Source organism: Helicoverpa armigera, chromosome 14 (assembly GCF_030705265.1).
Source record: "Helicoverpa armigera isolate CAAS_96S chromosome 14, ASM3070526v1, whole genome shotgun sequence".
Classification (NCBI taxonomy): domain Eukaryota; kingdom Metazoa; phylum Arthropoda; class Insecta; order Lepidoptera; family Noctuidae; genus Helicoverpa; species Helicoverpa armigera.
In genome coordinates, this window is record NC_087133.1 from 4,225,013 (window position 1) to 4,246,579 (window position 21,567).

At 35.6% G+C, this 21,567-nt stretch overlaps 1 protein-coding gene across 3 annotated transcripts in view; it reads right to left on the bottom strand.

Annotated features, from left to right (window-relative positions):
• Positions 1 to 21,567, bottom strand: part of Antp (Antennapedia) — a 169,851-nt gene that overhangs the window by 99,429 nt on the left and 48,855 nt on the right. For 2 of the 3 annotated variants that reach the window (XM_049837059.2, XM_021339566.3), the window contains exon 2: positions 1,939 to 1,990. The exons of the other annotated variant lie outside the window; for it this stretch is intronic. The gene's annotated coding sequence lies outside the window, so the exon portion shown is untranslated. The remainder of the gene's footprint in view (positions 1 to 1,938; positions 1,991 to 21,567) is intronic. 3 annotated transcript variants of the gene reach the window in all.

Sequence of the window (21,567 nt, forward strand, 5' to 3'; positions counted from 1 at the left end):
AGATTCAATTCAATTCCAATCAAATTCCTTTGCATCGGCCCCGCTAAGAGCCTAAGTAGAATATTCCCATGCCTCATTTCTGTTTAACATACGTAATTCAAAAGCCATAAAACGAAGTTTTGTTTAATGACCCAAGTTATAAGCGGAAGCGGAAACCTCAATTGATTCGTCAACGCTTTTTATTTTATTTTTATAATTTCTTTCTATAAGTTTTGCTCGCATTTCTTTATTTATTATGCGAATTAGTTAGGTATGTATAGGAAATGCAGTGTCAAGAAATGTTTAGTGAAGTGGTACAACGTTATTTATTCATCTACTTTTACTGACTGTCTCTAAGTGAAATATTTCAGGAATATATAAAAGTATGTAGGTTTATAACGGACAACGTTATTTACTTATTGTAGAGCTTTGAGCTTTTAAATGACAATTTTGATACGAGATTTTGTATCATCTTTCGAACTCACTGAAAAAAAATCAAGCCTTTTCTCAGCTTCAAATCAAATAGAATACTTCTAACCCACAAAAAAAGAAGGTAAAAAATCCGTTCGCGCCGTTGTTATCCTTCAACCGCTATACCAAAGCGAAACTGTCTCCCAGACCGAAGAAGGCAGGGGCGAGTAATAAACACGGGCGCGTCAATAAAAGTCACCGTCCCACCATACACATGTCCAGTACTGGAGAGCAGGTGTACTGCCTAGGATATGCCAGCAGGGCTGTGGCTTGAGGAAATTTTATGCTGTAGGTACCAACTTTCTTTGTTGGGAAAGTATGTTTGAGTCTATCGATCAATCTTTGGGTCAAGTTAACTGGTGATGGATCATTGATGCATAATTGGAAATCTATTTAGTATTTTATAATGTTTGAAATAACAAATGAATCGTCAGGGCTAGGAGGTTCCCAATCGTTTAACAATGACAAACAGCATTTCACCATGTTTTTGTGGCACACAATCATTCTTATTGATATTTTCAGACAACCATAAAAAAACGTTTATTAATAAAATATTTTATAGGTATATATTATCTTTCCGATATTCAACATTATTCGTGTTTTTCCAGACCCAAAAAGTCCAGGAAAATCGTCAGCTATAACTCGTAAAGTCGTAACACAAACGGCCCAGTTACTCTAAGATTTTATTTGCGCTTCCACACTTATGCCTTCATCGAGATATACATTTTACGAGTGTACCAGTAGCGAAATGGTTTACAGTAAAAAAGTTCTTTAGTACAGTGATAACCCTAGTTGGTCGTAAACACGTACTATGCAAATACGCGGCCTCGTAGACGGATGCTGTCAACATTTTCATACCGGAATATTGAAACGCCGACCATTTAGCGTTTTAACTCAACCGTTTTAATTTTAAGCAGCTCTTTAAAATAATTTAGCTGCAAATGAGTCAACGTGTTGTCACCATAAAGTGTACAATTTATAGTTCCTCAGTAAATCAGATGATTAAGACTTGACCCGACGAGATGGGTGTGTCGACTTAATCATAATAATGTTACGGCGATTTAATTTGCATGCTCGTTCACACATGGCCTGCAAACATCCAAACATATATAAAGCGTTATCTGGAGCTGTCAATCGCAGCAAGAACAACGCGTTTTCTTTAAAATAATTGAACAAACTAACGCCAGTCAAACGCATCCGGTCTTACAAATCGTGTTTAAACTAGAGACAACTGGCTGGTGTTGCAAACGTCAATCTAACACGAAAGCTCGCAACGAGGTGTTTAATGATGCAATAATTTGCATAGGGGCCCGTTGCTGAGAAACGCGACCTATTCTCACGTCTGTCTTCGGCTATAAAGTTTCCTTTTACAGTAGCAACTCTTGTTATGTGAACTTTTGTGCTAAATATCGCGAGACGACGCGATCTCGTTCTGCGCTCGTCATTCACGCACCACCTAAACATTCCCGCAGCGGTCCGCCAACTTACCATTTAATGACGCCTTATTGTTTATGGACTGTTAAGCACCAGAAATGGTTACCTGAAAAAGGCAAAGAAATCGCTTTATTATACAACGAATGACAGTCGTAAACGTCAAGCGAGTGTAAACGAAAACATTAAAAAAACACACAAATTGAGAAATGAACAGAATCAATTAAGTATCGGTGGTCGGGTTCGTAAAATCGGATGCCTTATTCAGTAGGTCGGGTACGGGCGGCCCGCGCACGGGCCGGCCTGCTAAACCCCGGCGCACAATCTGACATTTATGAGTGCCATAAAAACGCTCAAGTAGTGACTTTTACTACTTGTTTAGTGAACATAAATGTCTTTGCCTTACCCGCGCTCAACGTCGTCCGTATTTAAAAGCGCACAGTTTCGTGCACAGTTTTGCTCCTTTTTCCTCTTTTTATTTACTGTTACTGTACTGTTATGCAACTGTATAATGCTTTGGTTACTTTTCAGCGACAATTTATTGGTGTCGTCTTTTGTCTTTATTTTAGTGCCGCGAGAACATGGTTTGTTTTAGTTTTATTTGCGTATTTTGAATTGCTCAGCATGATGAATGGTGAAAAAATTTGGATGCTTTTCCTATGTCGCATAGTCAAAAGTATTTTCCTATCGTTAAATTTAAAGGAAAATTCTTTATCGGTAAATCTAATCACAAGATAAATATTGTGAGTGCGAGTACGTGTGTTGCGTATGTTTGATTGATATCTCGACGTTTACAGGGCTCGTAAAACTTATTAGATACTTGCATTTGTTATGCAGGCGGCGTAAGGACCTCGTAGCGTCCTGACAGTTCAAAAATTATGACATCGAAATCTATTTAGCGTGTACTTACAAAGTTGTATGATTATCAATATATGTTTATCGTAATGCAATCATCGGACCTTAATAAATAAATTATCCAAAAAGAAACGGAGCCGGCGCCTTTAGCTTTAAGGTCAGGGGAAAATCAAACACACCGCCGCGGCGCCATACCGTTATCCCGCCCCAATTCGTTCCAAAACAATACATCCGCATCAAAACTTTTCTTTCTGAGAGCTGTGACCGCCGTGGTCAGGTATTCTGCAGCCGTGCGGCCAACGTTTGGCAGTATCGGTTTAGCATAGGCCACCCACATGTCTTGCCTACATACCTTCAGGTTTATGGTCGTCAGTCCACGAATAATAATGCTGCACCTAGACACAAGGCCGGCTAAACAATAGTGTCTTGATTACTTTTTGCCCTTAAGTGTTTTGAATAACTTAAAAATGTTGACAATGTATGCGCGGTGCTATTTTTTGAAATGACGTAATGAGAGTCGCACTGAACGTATAGGTACATACCTAGGTATACCTACCTATGGTGGACGGAAACGGGAATCTATACAGAAGTCGCTAACTGAAAGCTAAGTGCCCCTTTACTTATACCTACTGAAAAAACCTATAAATTAGCGAGGGTAATTCAATTTCTTACAATAGTTCTATCTACTTGATTGTTTAAGTATATAAAATAAAAAGTGTGTGTTTGTTTATGCTAATTGTTTGACTGAAAGAGGTACCTACCTCAACCACCTAACAGCAGCACCACTCAAGGTTTAGAACTAAATACTCCGAGACCTAATTCATAGAATCTTGCCTAATCAATATCAATGTCAAGAAGTCCTAGCTGCTGTTTGTTATTCCCGGCCATTGTTTATATCGCACCAAAAGAAAGTCCTTCTACATACCACTGTAATATATTCGTCCGTCAACCATACCTTGTTTTCGCTTCAAATTAGACAATTAGGAGTCGGGTTGTGACGCTAAATCTATTCAATTAAAGCCGAGTACGCACCGGTCACCTACCGCGGCGATTTTTTAATCGTATGTATGCGACGTGCGATTCGCGACTACATTTCGCATATCAATGCGCTGGGCAAATTGATGAAAAAACGTTGGGCAGCGCGTGTCGAACACGAGTTATGTGAGCCCTGAGCGCGATTTTGAAATAATTGTTGTGTTACGCACACGAATGTACGTCATTTTATGTTTTGACGGCCTAATTTGGAACGATAATACGATAATCGTCATCAATCATGAGTCGTTTGCAATAAGGCGGTCGCTTATGTTTACGCTTTACGAGAGCGATTTATCACTTTGAGATGGCGAAATGATACACAAAGAAAAGCATGGAAATTGCTCAATTATTAGAATATGAAATTGAAATTATGGGTCCTGAAACTATGCTATGCTTTGATCCATAACATCACTAAAGTACAGCATTGTTATTAACATAAAAAACATCGTGCTAAGACTATTTTCAGCACCATTATCAACCGAAACAAAATCCCAGACACAAAAATGGCGTCATTTTCATATCACATACCCAAACAGCGATTCATTATAAAGTTTAGTAGTACGAAATCGGAAAGCGAATTTACATTTCCTTGTTGGTAAGTATTCTAGTGGGAAGGCCCAGGTTGTAGCTAAACTTGAAGTCATGGTCTACGTGCCTTAGGACACGTGCATCTAACGGAGTGACAGGAAAAATTCGACGCGTAAACATTGCGAAATCGCACTCGCGAAATTTTTGCTTTGCATTAAGTAAGTTACCGAATTAGATAAGCTACGCATGCTCGGCGAAGTTTTGGATTAACCATTATTGTAGCCATATAAGGAACGGTTATGATTGTCTTAAATGTCATGCGAGCTTTTTGCTTGACCCTAGGTTTCCGATTGCCTTTTGCGGACCAAATATTTGTAATATGAATTGATAAGCCTATTTTATTGGAGTGCGTGATGAACTTTGTGTGGCAAAGGTTTTGAGTGGGATTTTGTGATTAAATGTGAAGTTTTAACCTATGTATATGCCCAAGGCTTTAATCCTAGGACCTATGTTTATAAGGTTCTTGAAAGAAGAGCAATCGTAATAGTACGTACTTAACTGTTAATTAAGTAAACTATAAGTAATTCACCTAACACATAGTCGTTCACACCATTCGCAATAGTGGAGCCCAACCAATAATTTCCTATTAGTGCTAATACATTCCTAGACTTAATACATACGTTAATAGAAGGTGTCTCGTTTATGAGGCGTGCCACCCAATGACGGGCAGCGTCGGGCAGCGCCGTCAAGCGTGAACCACGATTGACGAGCAAAACCACCTCCATAGTGACAATATTAACATAATTACCAACACTAAATTATAGGACATGCTTCGATACCTTTATCGCGTAATTAAGGCATGAACCCGTGGTAGGTCACCTTTACTCCATGGTGAAGAAGCAAGAAACGCAATTATTTATGTCATTACTAAGTTGTTAAGTGGAAAATTATGGTTTAGTACCCAGATAATTGCCTGGATACCAGCTGTTTTTAACGTTAATATGAATGGAATTTTGGCAAAGTGTACCAGTTTTTCATTTTGCTGTAGTTAAAAAAAAAAACAGCAAATGTACACTTCACACTTTCGACGAAATGATTAACAGCTGCTATTAAGAAATAAAACTTGTTTGGTACGTAAGAAACGACGGCTCATTCGTTAGGTAAATTACAAGTACGAAATACAGTGTGCAATGTATCTACAATGTAAACTGTAATTTGTCAGATAGTCTTATCAGTATCAAGCAGGCGCTTGGCCAGTTAGCTGTCAGCCAGTATTTATCTTTCAAGCAGTTGAAGGTACGTGTGCGTCTAGACGCACGCTAATTGTATGGTGATAGATTAGCCACCACATTTACACGCTGTTGACCGCAATAAGATTTACATAGGCATTTTTTAAAGATCCTTAGAATGCACACTACAACCGGTACATTTACCCCACATGTAGGTAATTGACTGTTAACTGTCAATGTGCCGGCCATCAACTTCAGTTAGTCGGAATGAAAATAATGCAGTTCTTGCAAAACACAAAAAAATATACAGTTTAGTAAACTGTGTTTCTTTCCCCGTTTTTAGTTTGCACAAAAACATTTAACTTTGTTCTCGGAAAAGTTAGCATCAAGAAATAGTGAAACATGAATTATGCACAGTATTGTTACACCTTACGGTGATAATAAACTATTTTACAGTTTATCGCTACTTTCGCACAACGAGCGTTGAATTGGAAATATTTGTGTAAAACTTGTGAATATCATTGATCTTCGATTAGCTGGTAAAAGTGGCTGGGCATTAAACACTGACGATACCCGTACACGCTGCAAAGCCATTTGTTTGGCGAATAAACAAAATATAAATCAATCCGTCAGACTGTTTCACCCCCGACCACGGTCGATCAGGCCCGACTGGTGCCGACCGAGCCCGACCAATCCCGACCGAATGCGACTCTGATTTAAATGTTAATCGGCGAGTGTCGAAATTATTAATTACTGTGTACATCGCGGGTACGTTACGCATGCAGATTGCTATGCTAACGAATGATTAACTATGCATGTGCACGCGCAGATTTAGATTTTATGCCGTGTTCGGATTGATGGGCCGTGCGCTGCTGAAATTGATTGCTTTTCATGTAATTTGGAAATGTTTATGCCTGACACGATCTTTTTTACTCATCGTTATTGATGGGATTCGTTAGAATTCTTTTTTTAATGTCAGAGGCGAAATAATTCGGTTAATGATACAACTCTATAAAAATGTAAAATAAAGTTTCCTTCTTAATGATGGGTACAGCTTCGAAGAATTACTGTCTTTCACTTTCAACAAATACTTCCAAGTTTTTACATAAAGATAACTTACATATGCAACGGTATATATTGGTATCTTCTTGCAAGTGCGAAAACTATTTATAACGTCTATTTCTTACGCGTGTAATTTATATGTAATTAAAACACATTTGTACTTTCCATATAAGTCTAAGGCAGGATCGATGAAGCGTCAAAAAAGCTTTTACCTGTAAATGTAAGACACACCATTTTTTCTAGAGACCTAGGTATCATAAAAATGTATCATTCCATCCATAATAATTGCAGTTAATTAAATTAACGGTGTTAGTGAATTATCAATTTATTCGTCCAGTTCTTATTTATTGAATAACAATAATTTATGTCTTCATATTTTTATCGAGTTCTATGTAAGAAGGTACAAGTTGAGTTACTTAAGAACTGCATCATATTATACAAAATAGTTATAGAATTTGATAAAACGCTGTTTGGAAATAATAAATGACGCTTATGAAAAAGGATAGCAGTAGTGTTTGTATTTATTTCTGCTCGTTCAATCCATGAGAGTGGTAAACATTACATTCAATAAAAGTCAGTGTATTCTTTCCTCATGGGGTGCATAAAAAGACCTTTTGCGAATGATATAAAAACGCCCGTTCGGGACATTTCGTGTAACTATACTATTTCGATACTTAACCACAAACTTGCACTTTGTTTTGAGCTAATGAGCTAGAAAATATGAAATGACTAAGTAGGTATTTTTAACACAAATGATGATTATTGTATTATTATTAAAAGAACAAAATAAACTAATGTTACCTATACAATAATTTTATCTATACATTACGAATAAAAACTATGTTTCAGTTTTACTTCCATTAATTGTCTGGTAGTGCCTCTAAAGTACTTATACTGCAAGTCAATATCTAATTTACTACGTGCACTCAACTCTAAACGGGTTCAAATAATATTTATCAACACAACACATATTATTTGCCACATTAAATTAAGGACATTTCGCGTCATTACTGGCAGCCAGTACTCGCCTGATTAATCTTGCCTCGCTATCAAACGAGGCTCTACGTTTGATTGTCTTCAAACAGACATTGCAGTTGAGTTTAATCTAATCAGCGATTTAATTGGCATTTATCGGACTAAGCTGGAATAGGCTACTGGCATTTTAATGAACATTATAATAATTATATGGTGTACGTAATGCCTTTTGAGTAACCAGGAAATTGTTTGATAAAGAGAAATGTATCATTTTATGAATGTTATTTTAGGTTTTAATCGCGTTAAAAATAGTAAGTATCAGTTTCCCTAATGTTGTTGGCTAGTTTAACTGTTTGTTTACATTTCCTTAAATCACTTTATTTGACGATCAAACTTTTGCTTGTAGGTAACAGGACCAATCTTTTCAGTCTTCTATTGATAGGCAAAGACGTCACACAATTTCAGCCAATCAAGACTCCTGCCTACTACAGTACCTACACAAACCAGTTCACTTTACTAACCTTTTTTAAAACAACAATAGTTATGAATCAACCGTCACCACCAATCAGAAGTAGGTATGCACTACACATAAAGTTTCTGCACCATTTGATGTCAGTTTGGGCGGGCGATGCGTCGCGATGATTTGTGATGCCTACCGCTGAAAGCTCAAACTATCCAATAAAATATACTGATTTATTGGTAAGTTTTCACCATGTACATATATGTATGTCTGTGTGTGTGAAAATGCGTGTTTTGTAAATGATATCACATTAGCGATGGTAATGGAATGGAAACTGATAATGTTTAGAGCTGGGTCGACAACTTTTAGAGTTCTAAATTTAAACTAAAATTGTGATTCATCGATAGGCGTTCGATTTGATTGATTCGATGATACAATCGATTTTAATCAAATGCATTGATTCGCCTTATGTAGTCCACTGTTTTATATTCTATCCGTTGAAAAGATGAACTAGACAAAACAAAAAACCCCAGTGCATATCCAAATTGTCGTAAATAGGAAAAAGCCTGTATCAGAATACTAATGCGTAGTTTTATAGTTTTTCTTCGACCGGCATTACTATGCCAAAATACTTTTTAAAATTGACACGTGCTCCACAAATTTCATATTACAATCACGCTCTTGTATGCGGCGTTATGATTTGTTTAAATAAATAATAGATTTATAGATAGCTGAATTATTTATGACCAGCATTATAAGGTCGATAGTCTATTAATTAAACTATAATAAAGTATAACTGTTTATGACATTTTAATAATTACGATTCTATAAAGGTGTTTGAAATGTTTGTTGTAAATGTATTTTATATGAGTCACGTTGTATAATTTATTTATGCACGTATTTATTTTCTAAACAACATTTTTGAGGAACTTCTAAAAATGTTTATAACCTTATTTTGTTAATAGATAAGCTTAAAAATACGAAAGTTCAAACAGAACCAAGGCCAGCTGCGTAACACATATCAATAGGCTTCGTAGCTGGCATTGTGACGTACACGTAAAAAACTATTTCTTATTTTTCTTTACTTTTTTATAGAGGAGCTATAAATGCTTTAAAGTTAACACCTGCGGAGCACATCGAACTCTACAGTGTGACTTTAAACGTCACCGCTAGTGCTGTGAAAACTTCAAAAACAAACCTGGGAAACACTATATCGATACTTCCCGGAAGCATATCGGTGTCACATTAGCTACAGCCCTACATTAACATTCACTCAACAACTGATCCAGGAGTTATCACGTATCGAAAAGAATAGAGCCATAATATTTTATGATCCCTTGTGCGCCATACCGGGCGGCGTCGATGTTCGAATTTTAAACAAAACGCGCGCGCATGTATCGATTATATAGATGACTCGATAAATAATTAGTCGATTTTTTTTATTGGCCATCAATATTATGAAATAATAATTGTTATTATGGTTCTAGTAGCAATATGAGTCATGTGTTACGCATTACGCACGTGTTTTAACTTTAAGCTTTTTGCGTTGTTTAGGAACGATTTGTCGGTATCGATTTTAGTTGATAATCGAATGGTGTTCTATTTAAACACATGAAATTAATGAAGTAATGATATACCCAGATATGTAGAAAGATAGATCAGTGGGAAGCAAAAAATATTGTCGTACAAGCAGTCTTTTAAAAAGCTGTTCTTTTCTAACTTCAAAGTTTTAAAAGCACTTAATCGTGTCTGATATTTGTCTTAACAGCGTGCAGGTATCATGAAACTGATATCGAGATAGATAGGGCAATAATTCTTTCGACACAGCTCACGGTGCCAGCATGTTCGCGTGTTCTACCAAACGATCATTTGCAGTGTACAGTGAGAATAAAAAGTTAGAGCGATCGTACTGAAATTAGGTTGGTCTACATTTTATTTATTTATATGTATTGTATCCTACTTATGGTAGACGCTAAGTTAACAATATTCATTTGTTTGACTTTAATGACAGTTAATGTGACAATAACGAAGACGTTAATATTAACAGCAGCTTTAAAAGCTATTAAACTGAAAACACGAAGAACCATATTTTTCTTTAATTCCCCAAACATGGATATTTACTGGTCCACTAAGAATACAAAGTTCACATTACCAAACTGACAATAAAACTAGGATTTACTAGAATAAACAGGTAATAAATGTCGGTGCTACCATTACGTTGGATTAGAATGTCGCCAGGGGACAGGCCGGCAGCTTGCATATGTTCAAGTGATTTTTCACGGCTACGGAACCCGTGTTCAAAGGGCACGCAGTACGGTGTCGCAATCACGATCCTCGATCACGACTGGTCCTTCTACTATTCATTTGTATTACCCCTACAACCAAAAACAGACGCTATATCCTCAAGACTAAAGTCTAACGCAACCGCAAAAGGACATTTGCTTGTTCCGATTAAGAAATTTGCGATTAGAGCATCCGAAAATGGTCCCTATTTAAATGCGGTTAAAGGTCAAATTGATTGCGAAATTATGTTTGCTAAGTGGTAAAATGTCTCTAGACCGTGTCGCTACTAGCCTTAAAAGCATTAAGTTTGTTTTAGAGATAATAATCGTTGCGAATGCAAGTGCTTTGTTGTTTCAAAGATAGAGTTGTTGTTGTTGATTTATTTTTGGTCAACCATTGTTGGACTTAATAAGGGTTGGAAATATTCAATTATAATATTGTGCTAGTAACGTTGTACACGCCTGTACTAATGTCTAGCGTAGTGACTGCTTAATTATAATTTTAGTTTGCAAGGTACGACACAGTTTATACTGCCAGTTTTAAAATAAACGGACACTTTGAAAGTCATTGATATTATCTATTAATTAGCCACTGCATAAATAGTAACAAGCTCAAATTCCGTACTACGAGTGGTTTGAACACTTTGTGTAAATAATTTAGCGTGTGAATAAAATTTACTGATTTCGAGAACAGTTTGCATTAAGTAAGAAGGTATAATGTTTAGCGTGTTTTTTTCGACGACGATACTTTTCTGAATCAAATGATCTTAGATACGCATCGTGCTTAATTTACAAATAATTTATATAATAATTTTGAAATAACCTGAGCCTCGTTATATACCAAAAATAAAAATACATCGCGTCAAATTATTTCCACGTCCATTTTCCTTCCCAATTTTTTGAGGAAAAAATATCAAAACATTCACCTAACCTGGTTTTATTAAAATAATTTCGGAAGAGTGCGTGAGGCGTTTTGGAAACTGCCTCCTAACACGCGAACACTCTCACAAACTTATCTTTACCGTTGACAAAATCAAAGGTTACTTATTTCTGTTCTACTTAATTTCGTTTAATCAGAAAAAAGGGCCTTTTCGATGGTAAAAATAACTTTGTAATTCGACATTATTACGTAGACCTAATCAGAGAGACCTGTCCCTATAAGTTATTGCTTTGTATATTCATAAACATAGATAGATAAGCATTACGTTTAGGCAACACGAAGAAACTAATTAAGTTTGTATTATCTGATATCTTATATAGAGTTGCTACGTAGTTTTTGATTTCGTTTATGAGGTTGTCTATGTAATTGGTTTGAAGGTATAGATTTATTTATAGTTTCTGTATCAGGTACATAATGTTTCATAATAAGGTGGCGATTTCCTAAGTTTAAGATTTACCTACAAAGGTAATTATAATTAAATATTGTTGCTATAGTTACTTAATCTCTGTAGGTACCTATTCAATTATTGTATATGGTTATGTTATACCTTTTTCTATGATTGCGTATTGAAAATAATTCAGTGTTTAATATCCAAATAAAACTTAAATACCTACCTAGTTAGAAAGGTAACCCCTGAAAATTAGATATCAATGAATTAACAGAAAGTTTTATTAACTGATATCTTCACAACTACCTACTAAAACAATTTCCAAAACTCCAAAAAAAAACAATATTTTCATCCCAAAAAAATACATTAAAACAGTTGCCTAAACACAATAAAACAATATGACACTCGCATCCCCATCTTGCGAGCATTTCTCGGGGTGGGGGGTGGTACCCAGACAAATGACTCGCGCCCCAGCCGCATGAGTTATGGCTACCAATCGAGGGCTCCCGACAGCGGCCATTTTTAATTTTTAGGGGTACACACTCACCCTTACTCGTTGGTATTATTATTAAGTGTGCGCAGTAGTGATAACGTGACGAATGTGAGGATAATACCTACTGGTTTTTTTTGTAGTTCTGAATTTAAATTTTTTATATTTTGGGTAAGAATTTAAATATTTTTTTAGCTTGACACTTGGAAAAAAAATGAACAGATTGAAAAAGAAAAGAGCTTAGAAAAAGTATAGGTAGAAAGGTATGAACGTTTTAACAGCTTCAATAAATTGAACATTATTTCAAACATATGTCTGGTCACTGAAGCTTTTTCAGGCTCAGTTTCTTTTCAATATTTGTTCAGCTTTACACCTCGTAAAATAAGATCTAAATGTAATAACAAAGTCAACCATTATAATAATCATAAATACATTTTAAACCTCATTGAAATACAACTTGGCACACACCCGTTGACTCAGAGCAACACTTAAATTAAGAAGTTGATCTCTTTACTACACTTTAATAAATCCTTATAAGTTTATTAGTTCAGAAAAAAGCTCAGCAGTACGTAAATATTTGAAGAGCCGCCCATTAAAATCAAGTTTTAATACGTCGTAAAAACTAATGCGCTCATAATCGTCGATTAAAACAAATTGAACCATAAACGAACATCAATGTTGACATAAATCACGCCCTCTAACGCCGCACCGTTGAACTACGGGACATTTGTCGCTTCACTATCGTCTCAATCTCGCTCGGATGATGAACGAGCACTTTTATTGCGGTTACACGCTTGTTTATTTACTGCTTTGTAATAGAATGTCAATAAACAACGTTGATAACTGAACGCGGCAATAAAATAATAATAAAACACGACAGTTATTGTGGCGGGAAGTGGCGCTCTCCTGCGTTTAAACGTGAAAACGCAACAACTCGAAACAGCGACATCTGCCGTCGAATAGATGAACTAATTGCTTAAATTAATATTCAAAATCCTAAAGGGAGGCTTACATAAGGAAGGAAGTATCCGTGCGTTCTATTATTCAGCTATTTCTTAGAGCAGCTACGTGTACGAGACGACAATAAAAATTGAATTCATCGAACGTACGCTAGAAAAAAATAATAATTGTCTAGTTAACAAGCGAAGATCATTTATCACACGCTACGGCACATCAATAATTCATTACTAATAACACAGAGGCACTGACGTAATTAGTTCAATTACTCGCCCACCCAGTAATTCCGCCCCATCGTGTGGTAATTGAATTATTTATCTTTAGCTAAATTAAGAAAGGAAGATAAGTGCAATCTTCACCTTTAGCTAAGGTGTTCACGTTAGACCACGTGTAATTAAGTGTGCGTTAAACGGAACGGAGACAATAGATGCGTGACCTAGCCCTGAGATTAATTCCTCTGATAACAAATTTAATTTAATACGTTGAGAGTTTGAATATTTAATGCACAGTGGAACTTGTTCTTATAGGAATTTGGTATTTTTTCTTATTATAATTTCTATTCCTACTATTTAAACAATGTTGATTATTGAATAAATTAAAACGTTTCTTTAGATAAGGGATAAGGGAAATAACCGTTTCTTAAAGATTCAATTATATGTCACTGTATACTGAATATTTCAGCATAAACTTGTCCTACTTCAAGAACAACCGAAACAGTTCTAAATACTTGTCCAAGGATTTTGATCACCATTTAATTTAGCAATTCCCGTCCGGCACTATTAGTGAATTTCTTATGTTAGCAATCTAGGGATACATTACTATACAAGGACAATTACAAAGACATTAGTTAGCGGAACATTCTCGGGGTTCATTATAAAGCATCGGGTACGACCCCCGGATTGGTCTTTGGGCCCTGACGTGGAATGTGGACTATTAGAGGGGACTAAAAATTAATGTTTCCAATTTGTTGACTATGCCTTGTAGCTTAGTTTTGTAAATGCCAACGTTATGGATGTGTATATTTTTTATTCGTTACTGACATTTTCTTTAATTTTTGAGGTTTTTCTAGAATGGTTCGAAGCAATAAAGATGTCTTTACTTTCCCCTAACTCTGTTGTAATATTTCATGCTGGTGAAAATTCCAATACTAGGAGCAGGGACAGCACATACTGAACAGAATCAAAGTTTCTAATAAGAATCTCCATTTTAAAATACCGCATCCATAATGACAAACAACACAGCGTTTATCTATGCGAGTTATTGTACATTATGTGGGAACAATTACACATCCATTAATCAGAGAGTCCTCCGACAGTTTATTGCGCCTCCGGCCCTCAGCCCTCCAGCGGTTACAACCCTTCCAACTTGAATTACGCCCTTTTCCAACAGCCACCCAACTTTACAAAGTTTACACTTGATTAGCCACGGTGACTTCGGAAAAGTTCGCCTCTGTGTATCCAATGTTCTTTTGACAATGTATGATAATTTATGAGTTCAAATCTAGATTTGGTGGGCTTAAGGCTTTTTTGGAAGTGGTCGCCGTTAAATCCTGTCAGAGAATGGTAGGTATATGTACATTTTTTATTTGAATATTATCTATCATGTTGTTTTTTTGTTCAACACCTGCCGAATTACGTGTCGATACGCCCATTTTTATTCAAATAGTTTAGTAAAAAAAAATATATAACGATCACTCTTCTCTACTTAAAAACTTTTCAGAATACTGCAGCCTATTTGATATATTCTCAAAATCAAAACTCGCAAAGTTATAATCCCAAGCACTAACAAGAACATCAACAACAAAAAACATTTTTTATTGGTATTTTCGCAACTGCAATGTTAGCAGCACATAAGGCAATAACTGCGTTTTAAAGAGGCAACGCGACGTAAGCGCAGCGCCAGTGCGGACATTAATAATTTTGGCGCGAACAAATGACGCGGCTGATTAATGATTTACGTACCCAATTCCGTGTTGTCCACGAGGGTATGCGGCTGAGGGCACACAATGTATCACTATGTACGTATATGTTAGAGATGAGATACATATGCCACTGTTGCAATATCTAGGTAGGATGTTAATTTGAGCTAAATATTTAGTGCTACTATAACGCTATGCCATTAACATAATTGTAAAATGTTTCTATTACATGTAGCTATGAATACATAGCCCAAACTATTCGACTAAAATTAAAAAAAATGCAAGGCATGTAAGCCCAACTTTATCAAAACCCTTTTTCAAATCTGCAGTATTTAATTTTGATAGTTAAAAAAATACCAAAGCAAATGAAAATAATAAGAATAATACTGTGTTGATATATTAGCTACATATACAGTATAATGCGGTGTTGGGCACAACTGTGGCAGGTCAGGTGTCCCCTAAAGGTCCACTAGAGGGGCCTTCTGCCAGCTAGACGCTTTCACATGATTTATGGGGCCCTTATTGATACCCATTTTAATTTGGTCCCGTTTTGTACGTATATGTAGGTATGTTGAGCTTTTTATGCTATATATTGGAATGGAGAATATCGATTAGTTATGTGAATAGGGGTTTTTTTTCATTAAGTAGGATCTCTTAAGTAGATTCTCTGGAGATTATATTCTTCGTGTACGAACATAAGTTAATATTAATATAGAAATTCTTCTCATAGATCTCACCAACAAATACCACGAAACGTGAATAATATCACATTCAATTCAATAATCCTCTTTTGTCTTTAAACAAAACGATTCAAATCCCATTGGTGCGAACGAACATTCATTACATTGGTAGGTACACACATATATTTATAACAACTTTTCTAAACGTCCGTTCTTTAGAAGATTTACTTGTGGGATAAAATTGGCTCCCATTTAGCATCGGCACCGATATCACAATACCGACTGCCAGCCGATTTAAATTTATTTCGGACGTCGGTAACTTCCAATTTAAACCTCTTAATCCTCTATGATGTATGTCGGTATTCGGCAGGATTAAAAGTTCCACGGAAAATAACCGGGAAAACCTTTTCCGGGGTCGGATTGACCCGGCCAGGAGCGGGATTAGGCGGCCGGGATTGGATATACATAAATCTCGGACAAGGCTTTAGGGGCGACGCAATTAAGCCTCCGCGCTGATATGTCATTTTGTGACGAGTATTACCCAGATTTGGATAATACTAATCGCATCCAATCCCGTTTTATAGCGGTGAAAATATAATAATTCGAATATTAAAATTCAGCAGCCGACGTGTACAACGCACAATGGTCGCTCTGGCGGGCATTGCGTCATAAATAATTCAATTTCATAGTAATAAAATACGCGTGACCAGCGCAACGGCGTGAAAACTTTTCAGCAATTACGGGTTGAATATAACAAAAAGCGTCGGTCGATCCGACACGGCGGGGTCGCTCAGGCCCGTCCGACGCACTCGTAATTCATGCATCAGCTTGCGGGATAGGGTTGGCCGCGACTGCAGCGCCGATGACTTATAGTTTGTATTAATACGCTTCGAACACAGGAATCCAATCTGACTCGGATTAATTAATTTATGCGGGAAAACCTATCAAATTATTCTATAATAGAATTAGAGTTGAACGTTTGTGTGAATAAACTCTATTCTATAGTATATGGAAATAGATATCTTTTTTATTATGCTATGGATCTGCTTGGCTAATACATATTTATTAGGACAGATACATGACTCATCAGTTTTATTTTATTTCTTTTACGAAAATAAAAAGGCAAGTATCTTCTAGCTGCAAAACGATGTAGGCAGGTTGAAGCTCCTAATTAGTTAAAGAAGGAATTTTTTACAACAAGCGAAAAGTTATGTAAGCTGTTGAAAAATTGCGTTGAGTACTACATTTATCTTAATAAATTAATGAATTTGCGATGTAGGTACGGCTTTCACAAAAAAAGAATTGCACTGCAAATGTAGGTTCATTTTATAGATGCTTTTCCAAGAATACAAAACCCATAGAATGTACGACGCGTTACCTCAGACACATAAATTCAACAAAATTACTAAGAAGTAATTGATTTATAGCAGTTTAATTATCGCAATTAGATACGCCTTCTAATCAACACGCAGATAAGCGTTGTGGGTTGCGTTAACCCTGCATAATATTCAGAACTACCTTATATGTCTGAAAACAAATTACGCATGCAAAATGATAACAACAACAAAAAATATTTTTCCAACATTTCTGAGCAGTTCAAGTAATTATTGAAAATAAAAAAAGCCTGTTCCATATTTAGTTACCCGGATGTGACGAAGTAAGCAGCCATTAAAATTAGGGTTGGGCCACGAAACTCGCGACTAGGGCAGGGCCGAGGCCGGCGCGCCCTGGCTCTCGGCTCAACGAAAAAAAAACCAAGCAAAAAACACACATACAATGAATAACTGCCGGGCATCGATACAGATGAGATGAAAGATTTCTCAATGTCCGCCTGTTGTTCTTGTTACTTGTAACTCAATATTGAACTCAGCGTTTGTTTTATTGCTTCATAATGTTTGTACCGATATAATGAACATACAATTATAATAATAAATTTATTAAAACGCGAGCCGAAATCGCGGCATCTTCGAGCAAAATTAAAAAGGAAAAGAATCTCCAACAATTTCATCATTACAGTACAGGAGCAAAAAAGGCGAAGTTACTCCAAAAATATCTACTTAATAACGGACACGAAATTAAAAAGCAATTTGGTAACCGTTACTAATTTAGGCGGCGCGGCATGGAGCTCTCAATTTGGGAGGGGCCAGGAGTGGCGCGGGGGGGTGGTGGCCCTAATCTAAAAGCTGTCAGTTATCGCGGCGGGCAGCTGTGCCCGTGCCTGTGTGCACCCTTCCTTATACCCGACACACGCCTATCCTAGCCAGGTAGCACGCATTACATACCCACCAGCAAGAAGCAAATATATGAAGCACCGCACCAAAATGTAATTATATAATAACTATTCCATGAAATTTTAATTGACAGAGTCGTATATAACTTACCTATTAAATTAAACCCTGAGCTCAAAGCGTGAAATCCTATTAATTAACTAACGCACCGTGTCACTTTGATTTACGTTCCGGGTTATGTGGGCTCCTAAGAAAACCGAGTTTCCCTGGACAGTAGGTGTCCCAACCTCATTAGTTGATTTATTTCACTTGGTAAGCAAAATTTATAATAGAAAAAACCTATAAGTCACTGCCCACATTCGGGACAGATTAAAATCTTTTTATACACCCGGTTAATTCTTATGCGCCTACGCATATCTAAATTCGAGCGTCGAAATATGAACACCTTGGTTGTCTGTGTTTTAAAAATGTATAAATACCGTTTTGTGTGGAACTTCGTAATTAGCATAAGTTTGTTAGTATGGCATCGGTTTTTCCATTTATGGGGACACTAATTCGACATATCTATTTTATGATATGTGTTTTCGTGCGTCCGGTATTGTACTGTCTATAACTTAGTCGTCTTTATGACTACTTACTGACATAAAGTTGTCTGACACGCCTCCGTTGGTGTCTGATGTCTGATCAGATATTTACTTTAAGAACAGTTTTATAAGCGTTAAATTAAATTAGATGGGTTAGTGTAACTTACATCATTATTTAACCGTTGACCAGTTATCTAATTTTTGTAGTCAAATCTTTTATCTTATCCAGTTAATATTGATAAATTATTTAAAATTTTTGGTTCTGATATAATCAAAACTCATGTGAATATTTACATTTTATTGACCAGCTTTATCTAGCTGTTTATTTATAAATTAATAAAATTTTGTTTTTTCTCACACAAATTCTCTTCAATAATATTTGTTTATGTTAATACCAATTAAATTGACACCAATATCTACGAATAACAGGTTTGACTGAAATAGATTCCTAACTATGTAAATAAAATAACTATTTCATAATAGAAAGACAAACGTTATCGAGCCAAACAATCTTATAAAAGAAACTATCCACAGAGGCATTTATTTCAAACGTTCATGTTTTCACGGGAAGTGGGCGTTCTTTCCTAATTAGGGCTTAAAATAATAGATAATTAAAAAGTTACGAAGAATATTTCTTATCTATAAAATATACAACAGGTGTGTGGCAACAAAGGGAAGATACTCAACTAAATTAATTTAAGCTATGTACTCACAGATGCGTATACGCAAGTAAAAAACGTTCTCTATTTAAACATGTTAGCAAGAATTATTTCATTAGCTTTAGTTAGCTGAGTGTTTAATGAAACTAGAATTTCAAAAGCCTGTTTAATATTGCTAGGGTGGTATAATTTTCAGCTGCTTTTCGTAAATAAAATATACGTATTTAACTTAATTAATGTCATTAGAAGTGTGGTAACAACAGCTGTTAGAAAGAAAAATGTTCAGCAATCAATGTTGCAAATGTTTAAGTAGTTAAGTTTTGATTGCCCTAGCCTTAAGGTACCTACTTTAAAAGGTGTCTAATACTTATATCTCCTTAATGGAATTTTAATAGAAGCCAAAGTTTAAGTACATAATATTATCTAGCAAAAGGTGTTGTATCCATTAAAATTTGACCTTTGGAAAGTGATGGGTCTTCGAGTGAGGCTTATAGTATCTGTTTTCTATAACCAGCTTGGCCTGAGGCTTCGGCCATGTGGACGAGGGCTGGCCAGCATTGTTTATTATCTATTTCCTTTCCTTATGACGGGATAATAACGTTCGTATCTTGCATACTGGTCTTAGTAGGTACGTACCTAGTTGTTTGTAACTGTTTTAAGAGGGAATATGTCTATAAAATATGTTTTGCAATTTTTGTTGTATATTTCGTAATATTACGCAATGGAAGAGTTAATTATTTTGTTAGATTGAATCTACTTAAAAATAATGTGTTTAAATGTAACTTTATTAGTTTTTTTTCTTTCAATTTTAGAGCAGAATATTAGATCTGTATCAGAATACCTGTTGTGTACCACGTAAAGAAATAAATTGTATACTATCAATTTTCTCAATCAATTTATTTTATCTAGATAATCTATTGATTTTAATGTATTGATAAATTCATTATATATTCAGTATATTAGATCTTAAGTTTATTACTTGCCTACATAATAGAAGTGACAGCTTTTAATAAACCAGAAATGTTTGGTTTTATAAATTAATAATACATATATGTTATTGTTATTTAATATACTGACTGTTACAGCCTTTTTATCGTCCCACTGCTGGGCACAGGCCTCCTCTCACGCGGAGAAGGATTGAGCATTTTTTTTGGATTTAGGAAATTGTTAATTCTTCTTTGTTTTAAGTTTTCCGATATTATCTGTCTTCACTTGTCCTCATGTACTTAAGATAACGCATTTACTTATAGGATTAACAAGTCAAATTGCAAGGTTAAAAGTAATTTATTTCACATAAGCAAGTGCTTATTTACTTATTTATAATGTGTAAATACGTCAGTAGGTTATCTTAATCTTGGGTTTTTCTTAGCAAAGTATTTTTCTAACTTTCATTGTTTTAACCAACTTTTGAACACTTTTTTCAAAATTGAAGTTGATGATTTTCTTCAAATAAAACATGATTAAAGTCTTGTTATTCTATAACTTAGCTTTACATTAGATAAATTCTCTGTAGTACCTAAAATAATCATACTAAAGCTGTTGAATATTTTACGGAAGATTTTAATACAGAGCTTAACTTGTGTCAGTTTGTTAGACTATCGCCCACGTCCGCAACTGTCTCGTTCCTCTCAATTGACTCTTAACATTTGCAGGCGAAGATAATCCTTTCAATACTACTAGTTTAAGTTTCGAAATCAAAGACTGTTCAAAAATAGTGACACCTGTCTATTTATCTACTGCAATGTTAAAATATCCATTATTACATACTAACTTTTAAGCCAAGATTAGGTTTCAATTTGGAATATAATATTTTATTCGATTCGAATTAGAATGAAGCCTAAACGTTGGCCTGAAGATACGACCAAAACATCTAACACAAAGACCGGTTTTGCGACCGCCGTGCCCAAAGAAATCATCGGGGACACTTTATAAATTCTGAATAAACCGATTATGCAAAGCGCTATGCCAACATTGATAAAACAAGAAACAAATAATAAGGCCCTGTGATCGAACCCCGAAGCAATTCGATTAACTTCCTGTTTCGGGAAATGGTACAAATGATGTATGCGAGCTAAGAATTTTGCTCGAAATAGGAACATTATTTTTGCTAAATATGGATCTATCAGCGTACAAAACTGATTACTTTTAAGCTGAATCTGTCGCTATTAGAGTCATTAAAAGTTGATTCGGGGAAATAATTAAAAAGAACGCATTGTGCAATGACAATTTTTATTCTAATGCTCCCAAGGAATACTTTATTGCTTCATCTCAAAAAATAAACAAAGACAAGTGACATCCCAAAGGCACTTGTACAAAGGACCGTTTAAAAAGAGAAATTTCATTTACTTACGCAGGCCCAGTTTTTACGGTGTTGCTCAAAATCCTTTGCCCTGGCGACATTTCAATAGAGACTAAA